At 40.8% G+C, this 10,848-nt stretch overlaps 1 long non-coding RNA gene across 2 annotated transcripts; it reads right to left on the bottom strand.

The window, feature by feature from the left end:
- Positions 1–8,740: 8,740 nt before the first annotated feature.
- LOC127075082 (uncharacterized) lies at positions 8,741–10,459 on the bottom strand. 2 transcript variants are annotated; one of them, XR_007786199.1, is made up of 6 exons: positions 10,316–10,459; positions 10,106–10,219; positions 9,700–10,013; positions 9,369–9,600; positions 9,110–9,279; positions 8,741–8,887 (listed from the first exon to the last, which is right to left on the bottom strand). It is a non-coding gene; the product is annotated as an uncharacterized LOC127075082 (long non-coding RNA). The 2 variants fall into 2 exon arrangements; XR_007786200.1 differs by having other exon boundaries at positions 10,125–10,219.
- Between the last annotated feature and the right edge of the window lie 389 nt (positions 10,460–10,848).

The raw sequence follows: 10,848 nt of genomic DNA, 5'->3' as shown, positions 1-10,848 counted from the left end.
ATATGAAGCCCAGTACCCTAATTGTAAAAGCATTTGATGGCTCAAGACGAGCAGTGATAGGAGAGGTTGACCTACCAATCAAAATAGGCCCAACTTTCTTCAATATCACATTCCAGGTTATGGACATACATCCCGGTTATAGTTGCCTACTTGGAAGACCATGGATCCACTCTGCAGGTGACGTCACCTCCACTTTACACCAAAAGCTAAAATTCATTACCAATGACAAGATGATTGTGATTGGAGGGGAGGAGGATATCTTGGTTAGCCACTCAACATCTTTCCGATATATCGAAGTGGATGGCGAGATAACCGAGACACCATTCCAGTCCTTGGAAGTGGTAAATATGATGGCTGTCCAAAAGACATTGGAGACTCCGAAGTCAGGACCGTCCATGGCCTTGTGGCAAGGAGCTAAGGCTGTGATGGAAAGTGAAAATGCCCAAAACTAGGGCAAAGTGGTGGAAGTGAACCAGAAGCGAGACAAGTTTGGGTTAGGGTATGACCCATCGTCAATTGAAGCCGGTAACCAACACGATAAAGAGAAGATTCCTCCTGTAGAAGAAACGTTCACCAGCGCTGGCCACCTTTTTGGCAACCAGGTGGCAATGATAAATGTTCAAGATCACAAGGAAGGGGTGTCTAGCTGGATACGACAAGCCGCACCCAATGAAGAACTGACAAACTGGAAGGCTGTGGAAGTTTCCCAATTTTTTCAAAAGTAATTTTATTATTTTAGACAAAACCCTGTGCTCTTCCCAAGGCACATTGGCGTGTTGTAGGGCCTCCTTTATCTTTTTTTTTAAGAGTTTTTATATCAATAATTAATGGAGACTTGCATTCAAATTTTTGTTCCTTTCCTTTCGTTTTTCTGTTACAAAAAATGGCATCAATTTTTATGCACGTACTTTCTAAATAAACTGCATAAATCATAACATGCAGAAACTCCACCGAGACCATTGATAACGACACTGCTAGGGTCTGGCATGACTTTGATTGTCCGATCTACCAAGCTGAAGATGAAGTGGGGGAAGAGTGCGAACTCCATGAAGAGTTGGCCAGATTGCTCATACAAGAAGAGAAGGTCATTCAACCACACCAGGAGGACGTCGAAGTTATCAACCTGGGAACGGAAGAAGACAAAAGAGAAGTAAGGGTAGGCGCCACACTTCAAGATGCAGTGAAGACTAGATTGATAGAGCTCCTCCACGAATATGCTGATGTGTTTGCATGGTCATACCAAGATATGCCCGGATTAGACACTGATATCGTAACCCACAAGCTTCCCCTTAAAGAAGAATGCTCTGCCGTCAAACAGAAGCTAAGGAGAACTCGACCGGATATGGCTCTCAAGATCAGAGAAGAGGTGAGAAAGCAGTTTGACGTTGGTTTCCTGGAAGTCGCTAAGTACCCACAATGGGTTGCCAACATTGTACCGGTACCAAAGAAAGATGGGAAAGTCCGCATGTGCGTAGATTACCGAGACTTAAATAGAGCTAGTCCCAAAGACGATTTCCCATTACCTCACATCGATGTATTGGTAGATAACACAGCCCAGTTCTCTGTATTTTCCTTTATGGATGGTTTCTCTGGATACAACCAAATTAAAATGGATCCCGAGGACATGGAGAAGACCACGTTCATTACCCCTTGGGGCACCTTTTGTTACAAGGTAATTCCGTTTGGATTAAAGAATGTTGGGGCAACATATCAACGCGCTATGGTGACCCTCTTTCATTACATGATTCATAAAGAGATCGAGGTGTATGTTGACGACATGATTGCCAAATCCCAGACAGAAGAGGAACATATCATTAATCTGGAGAAATTGTTTGCTCGGTTGAGGAAGTTTAGGTTGAGACTTAATCCTAACAAATGCACATTTGGGGTTCGATCTGGGAAGCTTTTAGGCTTTATTGTAAGCCAAAAGGGAATTGAAGTAGATCCTGACAAAGTTCGAGCCATTCAGAACATGCCTGCACCAAGGACTAAGAAGGAAGTCCGTAGTTTCTTGGGAAGACTGAATTACATCGCCCGGTTTATCTCTCATCTTACCGCCATGTTTAAACCGATATTCAAGCTTCTAAGGAAGAATCAAGGCGTGGAGTGGAATGATGACTGCCAAATAGCCTTCGACAAAATTAAGGAATACTTACAAGAGTCGCCGATCCTGATGCCCCCTGCTGAAGGGAGACCCCTCATCATGTACTTAATAGTGCTCGACGAGTCCATGGGTTGTGTATTGGGACAACAAGATGAGACTGGTAGAAAAGAGCATGCCATATATTATCTGAGCAAGAAGTTTAATGATTGCGAGACCAGATATTCCTTACTCGAGAAGACTTGTTGTGCACTCGCATGGGCCGCTAAACGTCTTAGACAGTACATGCTGACTCACACGACTTGGTTGGTATCTAAAATGGATCCCATCAAGTACATATTCGAGAAACCAGCTCTTACCGGTAGGATTGCCCGATGGCAGATGTTGTTATCAGAGTACGATATTCAATATGTTGCACAAAAGGCAATCAAAGGAAGCGTACTAGCAGACCATCTTGCCCACCAACCGTTAGAGGATTACCAACCTTTGAAGTTTGACTTCCCAGATGAGGACATCATGGTTGTCAAGGATGCTGAAGACTCCGAACAAGAGGAGGATCTCGAGCCAAAAGCAAGCTGGACTCTCATGTTCGACGGCGCCTCAAATGCAATAGGCCATGGAATTGGGGCAGTGCTGATGTCTCCCAAGAATTTCCATCTACCATTCACTGCAAAGCTCTGTTTTACCTGCACAAATAACATGGCTGAGTATGAAGCTTGCATACTAGGTTTGGAAGAGGCTATTGAATTGAAGATCAAGGTGCTAGAAGTATTCGGGGATTCCGCCCTAGTGATACATAAGATCAAAGGTGATTGGGAAACAAGACATGCCAACCTAATTCCATACCGGGATTACGTGCTGAAGTTACTCCCAAAATTCGACAAAATCACTTTTTCTCATATTCCTCGAGAAGAGAATCAGATGGAAGATGCTTTAGCAACCTTGGCTTCCATGTACAAGTTAATATGGCCCAACCATCAGCCTCACATTGAACTCAGGTGTTTTGATGAACCCGCGCATTGCCTAATGATATCAGAAGAGCCAGATGGTAAACCCTGGTTCTTTGACATCAAACGATATCTAGAGAAGCGGGAATACACGGCAGAGGCCTCTAGCCTTGACAAAAGGACTCTCCGGAGGCTGGGATCGAAGTTCCTCTTGAATGGAGATGTATTGTACAAGCAAAATTATGACATGGTTTTATTGAGGTGTGTGGACGAACACGAAGCTAATCAGCTTATGAAGGACATACATGAAGGGTCTTTCGGCACACATGCAAATGGGCACTCCATGGCGAAGAAAATCCTGAGGGCAGGTTACTACTGGTTAACGATGGAAGCCGATTGTTATCATTACACCAGAGCCTGCTACAAATGCCAAATCTATGCTGACAAAATACATGTACCGCCTACCCCGCTGAATGTTATAGCATCACCTTGGCCTTTCTCCATGTGGGGCATTGACATGATCGGGATGATAGAACCCAAAGCATCTAATGGGCATAGGTTTATCTTGGTGGCCATAAACTACTTTACCAAATGGGTGGAAGCCGCATCTTATGCGAATGTCACAAAGCACGTAGTCACCCGTTTCTTAAAGAACAACATCATATGCCGATATGGGGTTCCCAACAAAATCATCACTGATAATGGGTCCAATCTCAACAACAAGACCATGGAGGAGTTATGCACAACGTTCAAAATCGAGCAACACAACTCGTCACCATATCGACCTAAGATGAATGGGGTTGTTGAAGCTGCGAACAAAAATATAAAGAAGATCATCCAGAAGATGGTAGTAACGTATAAGGATTGTCATGAGATGTTACCTTTTGCATTACATGGTTATCGTACGTCAGTACGAACTTCAACAGGGGCAACCCCATACTCCTTAGTGTACGGCATGAAAGCAGTTCTTCCCATAGAAGTGGAGATTCCCTCGATGAGAGTCTTAATGGAGGCTAAGTTAGACGAGGCAGAATGGGTTCAATCAAGGTACGACGAGCTCAACCTTATTGAGGAGAAACGCTTGAAAGCGTTAGGTCACGGTCAACTATATCAGAGGCGCCTTAAGAAGACATTCGACAAGAAAGTTCGTCCTAGGGTGTTTCAAGAGGGTGATTTGGTGCTGAAGAAAATCTTGCCCATTCACAAGGATTCTAGGGGGAAGTGGACACCAAGTTATGAAGGTCCATTTGTGGTGGTTAGAGCCTTTTCTGGAGGCGCTCTAATCTTGGCAACTATGGATGGTGATGAATTGCCACTTCCTACCAATGCTGATGCTGTTAAAAAGTACTTTGCCTAGAAAAGTGGAATGATAAAAAGCCGCTAAATCGAAAACCTGAAAAGGCGATTTAGGCAAAAATGGCCATCCTGGTGGATCGAAAACCCGAAAGGGCGATCCAGGCAAAAATTAGGGATAAAAATAAAAAAATTGACCCGCTGAGTTGAAAACCCGAAAGGGCGGCTCAGGCAAAAATGGGTATCCCGGTGGATCGAAAACCCGAAAGGGCGATCCAGGCAAAAGTTAGGGATTAATTCCAAGGCAAAGAACTGTACTTTCAGGCATCTAGCATGTCCCTTGAAGACAAAGAATCAATCTACCTGACTTTTCCAAAGGCGAAGTGATCGGATTATCAAAGACATAAGGATCATAGCAGTGTGGAGACTCAATAGGAACTCAGTTTTATTGCCGCTTTGTTTCTACACACAGCAATTACCTCATTAAGGAATTGCATATTTATGTACAATCGCCCATTCAAGGGTCAAATCAATAAAAGAGAAATTTTCTCGACAAAAGTTGTGCCCAAATTATTTTACATTTTATCTGTTTGTTTGCAAAGCACCTCTATTTTTGATAAACATCACTCTTAAAGATTTTGGAGAAAATAAAAACACATAATTGAATAAAGTAATAAAATTGCTTTTGAAATAGTAAAAGGATGAACCTCTTAGTTTCCAAGTTTGCTCTTGTTGTTCATAGAGGTATAGGACTGTGTGCAGGCACCTATGTTCATTCCAATTGCTAATCATCACCTCTCAAAGATATACTCATGGTATAGCCAAACCGGGGCAAGTCTCTAATGCATTTCCAGCAGAAACATTAAATCGTAGTTGGAGTATCACGTGCTGAGAAGTCTGAACCCTTAACTGGTTTGGGGCACCCCGGATATATTCCAAAAATCACCCAGTGGGGCATCAATTTTTGATCTCCATCATAACAAAAGTCCACACCATTGGCATCATCACCTAAGCAAAAACGCCCTAACCAGGGCATATTCCAATTACCCAATTGCATTCCTACATGCATCACATGCATCAATTACATACATAATTTTCCTACCAAATAGGAAAATTCACCCAGAAGAAATCATACCAATCATTTTCATACATATGCATAGCCTTACACGGTCCGCATTCCTATATGCACAGTTAAATATCCCCAGTAAATGCATAATGCATACACTTCATGGATCTTCCCATGCATGACATTTCCACCCCAAAGTGGAACATTATACAAAAAAATCAAACATAATATGATAAGGATCTAAGGTCATTCATGTCTATCTTAGACATTCCTCATTACCCAAATAAATTTATTACCCTACATACGCTCATGGAATCATTTCTTGGCCAGTCATTTCTCTCAACTTCGTGGTTGATAGTGATATTCCCAGCATTTTTCTTTGCTACCATTGCTCCCCAAGCAGAGGTTACCATAAAAGTCTCTTGTGAGCTTCTTTCTTGCAGAGCTTCTTCATCATATTTCCTCCAAAAGGAATCTTTTCTAAAAATATCCCCCCAACAGACATTCATTCTTTGAGATATTACTTCATTTATATGGAGAATCTCATTTTCGTTACTGTTTGAGATGCTGTCTCATCAATATGAGGAGTCTCATTCCAGTTTTTCTTTTGAGATACTGCTCTAGTATCCTTGAAGAGTCTTAGATTCAATTAAGGTATCATTCCCTTGTTAGGAATATCTTAATTCTATCATATGAGATGCTGCTTCGACTCGATACAGAGAATCTCATCTTTTGCTGTTTGAGATGCTGTCTCATCAATATGAGGAGTCTCATTCTAGTTTTTCTTTTGAGATACTGCTCTAGTATCCTCGAAGAGTCTTAGATTCAATTAAGGTATCATTCCCTTGTTCGGAATATCTTAATTCTATCATATGAGATGCTGCTTCGACTCGATACAGAGAATCTCATCTTTTGTTGTTTGAGATGTTGTCTCATTAATATGAGGAGTCTCATTCCAGTTTTTCTTTTGAGATACTGCTCTAGTATCCTCAAAGAGTCTTAGATTCAATTAAGGTATCATTCCCTTGTTCGGAATAACTTAATTCTATCATATGAGATGCTGCTTCGACTCGATACAGAGAATCTCATCTTTTGCTGTTTGAGATGCTGTCTCAACAATATGAGGAGTCTCATTCCAGTTTTTCTTTTGAGATACTGCTCTAGTGTCCTCGAAGAGTCTCAGATTCAATTAAGATATCATTCCCTTGTTCGGAAGATCTTAATTCTATCATATGAGATGTTGCTTTGACTCGATACAGAGAATCTCATCTTTTGCTGTTTGAGATGCTGCTTCATTAATATGGAGAGTCTCATTCTAGTTTTTCTTTTGAGATACTCCTCTAGTATCCTCGAAGAGTCTTAGATTCAATTAAGGTATCGTTCCCTTTTTCGGAATATCTTAATTCTATGATATGAGATGCTGCTTCGATTCGATACAGAGAATCTCATCTTTTGCTGTTTGAGATGCTGCTTCATCAATATGGAGAGTCTCATTCTAGTTTTTCTTTTGAGATACTGCTCTAGTATCATCGAAGAGTCGTAGATTCAATTAAGATATCATTTCCCTTATTCGGAATATCTTAATTCAATCATATGAGATGCTACTTCGACTCGATACGGAGAATCTCATTTTGTTTACTGTTTGAGATGCTGCTTCATCAACATGAAGAGTCTCATTCATTTTTAGAAACATTGTTTCGCTTATTACCAGACAGTCTTGGATACAGTTGGGGTATCATTCCTTTAATGGGATACCTCGATTGTAATTATCCAAGATACTGTGCTGACGATTCCTTCTCATACTGTATTTCTTACTACATTTTTTCTTTATGAATTTACTTCTTCCACTTCAAAGGAAAAAACTCGGGTCTTCTTGTATTTAATACCTTTCACTATGAACGCATGAAGACTACCGTCATTTCTGCTTTCTAGTTCACTGTAATTAAATAGGGGCAGCTGTCATACCCCGATTTTGTCCCGTTTTTATTTTTCTCACGGATACCACAATGCATGCATCATGACTGTAAAACTTTTATCTCTTTGCATTCTTTGAAACCATACGAGCTTGCACTTAGGGTTTAAGCTCCACCAGGACCCTCTAAGTGAAAATCTCATCGCACATTGCTTCAATGAACCTATGGAGATGCAGTTGGCTAAAGTTGGATGGTCATTACCTTAATTAATCGGATTTTTATCCAAGTCATGAGGATACATCACTTTAGATTCGCATCATTATTGTATCACTTCCATGTTACTGGGAAACTTGCGTTTCATGAATCCAATTCCATCCAAAAGTATGGACTAGTACGCGAATACAAGGAAATAGCATATAATGAAATCCGTATTTCCTGAGGGCCTTAGAGAACCTGTTATTGCAATTGTATTGCATGAAGTTCTCCAAGCTGTTGTTTATCTCCATACCTATGGGCACATATATATAGATTTTAAGGCCGGAAACCTTTTTGATTGATTCTAATGGCGCAGTCAACGTGGATGACTTTGGAGTGTTTGCGCATATGTTTGGTACTGGGGATAAGGCAACGTTCAAATACTTTTGTTAGACCACCTTGCTGGGTGGATTCCAAAGTTATGCATAAGTGACATGGCTATGATTTTTAGGCAAATATATGGTCCACGAATGCCCCTCCAGGTCTTGAAGGTCTTGATTATGAAAGAAATAAGAGGTTTTCAAAGTCTTTCAAAGAATTGGTTGCCACCTGCTTAGAAAAGGACCCAAAGAAGCGTCCAAACTCAGAAAAGACTTTTTGAGTGGCACTTCTTTAAGTATGCACATACCACCGAATATCTTGGTTGCACTATTCTCGATGGCTTTACTCCATTAGAGAGTCTCTTTGAAATGATAAACGCTAATGGGGCAGATTTAATGGTGCGAAACAAGTTTCTTTATTAAATAGAGCAATTATTCCAGAAAGAATATATTCTAGGAATTAACACCTGAAATTTTAACCTGTAATTAAGATTGCTCTCATTTAAAAGGAAAACATGTCCATTACAAAAAGCAAGATACAAATAAAAAGGAATCAAATGACTTGGAGGTTTCAATCTGCTTCTAATCAGTAAGAGGCCACATCCACACTAGCCAAGGAGGACGGATCCGACAATCGTCAAAATTTGGAAAATTCACCTGCCTCATTCAAAACTCTTCAAGCACTCAAAGGCTGTTTCGATGATAATGAATATCAATAGTACTAGTCCACACTAGCTAAATAAAATGCTGCCCGAAAAAGCCATAATGCAGCTTGAGAAATCTTTAGCCAAGCTCTTTACAACTTGATAAGGTTCCAAAAGTTACTGATGTGGGCAGGGATTATTTGTAAACGCAATATCCTTCTGAAAGGAATCACCTAAGGTTGAAACAGGATTGTACTAGTTGATGCAGAATAGCAGGACACTCGTTCTTGAGAAATTCCAAAGGATGCATTTCTAGGCACAGACTGGCACTGACTGGAGCTCGGTCTCCTGGTATTAAAACAGGGATGACAACATTAGCATATCTAGGACAGCTCAGGCTACAAGAAATTGTATAGCACAATGCAGTTTAGATACTCAAACAGGACAGTAGTTTAAGTCATTGCAGGATGCCGCATCAAGATAAGTTTCTACACTTATCGTCATGTGAAATGCCGCTTCAATTGAAACAGAAGCCAAGGCTCGAAAATCATGTATCAATGTTTCATGTACCTGCATTTACTATCAAGTAGTCACAAGATTACCAAGTACATCATTGGAAAGCAATCATGATAAGATCCATTAGACAAAGCAAAGCCGTTAAGTTGGAAGCAAATTCATCATTCATAGCAGCTCAAACGGCCGCGGAACCAAATGTCATCATCACATCAGTTAAGTTCAGCCTGCAGAAACACGAATTATGCAACGTTTAAAACAGGTATAGACGTGTTACAGCATCATGATGCATGGAGAAAAGACCTTGGTCCACAACCATTCATGTCGCCATAAGTCAGTTCGTCTCAATAACCATGGACCTGCAATACCAACAACGCCAGAAATAACAAGTTGAAGAAAAAGTTACAGTGGATAGGTTCATAATAGATGAAACCACCCTGGGAATTCTCTCATGCTGTATGCATCAACCGAGATACATTCACCAGTCGAATATCACATCCGTACCAAAATTGTCATGACATAGGCTACGTCGGTAAAATCAACAATACCTGTTGCAAAATACTCACTGTCATGAAATTAAAAGGCAACACATGAAAATGAAGCAAAGATGCAAATGGCCTAGAGGTTAGCTACTGCAGAAAGCATACCCGATTGCAACCGTGATGTGAAGTCTTAGATTCTACATACAAGACAAGCCAAAGTCCAAGGTCATTACAAAATCCGAATTGCTACGCTTGCTTTGTGAACCAACATGATAAAGTATGCATCACCCCTGCAGTGTCAATGTTCCTTCAAAAAACCGCACCAAACTGAGTATCAACGGCATAATGAAATCGTGACTTAGCACTTCGCAAGCATTGGTAGCTAGTGCTGCAAGCCAAGGCTACGAGCAAGAGGTGGCTGTGGTATACCGACCGGAAACCATGACAAAATGTTGCTGCTCTACAACAGCCCGGAATTACTACAACAACAAAGCCAACCGGCAAAACTCTAAAGCCATGTACATGTTCAATACAACAATATGATTGGCTCAAATAAACACAACCTCCAAACCTTGCCCACAGGAGCATACCACAACATAACCCTGCCGTAGACTACTGCATCCACTAGCCAAAATACATCCTGATCATAACCATATCCGACAATGCGTCAACAGCAAACAAAAACCTGCAAGAGTCATACACCAGTTCTGACCAACATTCATGTTATCAAAAAATCAACGAAACATTGAGGCATGTACAACAATATGTTTATAGCTCTTACAACAATGGTCCATCACTATGAGCAGGCATCAGCAACGCATACAGAAGTCCAGAATTTAAGGAGTGAGGGATCAAGTAGAAAGCTCTATCAGGACAAAAGGCACAGAATAATCTCGTCCACATTTTCATGCACAAGCATTGAGGAATAGGTGAAAAAAATACAAGTTAGAACTCAAAACGGACCCGCGGGTTAAAAAAAAATTATGGTAAAGCATGAGTTATGAATAAGACAGTAAAAACTGAAGTTTTACCACAAACACACAAGGATTCCACAACAGTAAAATGGAGCTAATACAGGACCACACTTTTTGGTGGATTTCGCTACAGACAAAACGGGGAAATAACTCACATACCTTTGGTCCCCACGAAATCCAGCGAAAAATTCCTCTCTAACGAAATGATTTTGGATAGATTTGACAGCTCACGATTTGAGGATCCAAGGAGAAGGCTCTATAAATAGATGGTGAGAGTCATCGGAAAAGGGACCTAATCTTTGCACCGTTACTCTGCTGAAATCTCACTCGCACCCATCAC

This window comes from Lathyrus oleraceus, chromosome 4, assembly GCF_024323335.1.
Source record: "Lathyrus oleraceus cultivar Zhongwan6 chromosome 4, CAAS_Psat_ZW6_1.0, whole genome shotgun sequence".
NCBI classification, from domain to species: Eukaryota; Viridiplantae; Streptophyta; class Magnoliopsida; order Fabales; family Fabaceae; genus Lathyrus; species Lathyrus oleraceus.
Note: the sequence above shows the minus strand (reverse complement) of the source record. Positions and strands in the feature narration are given on the sequence as shown.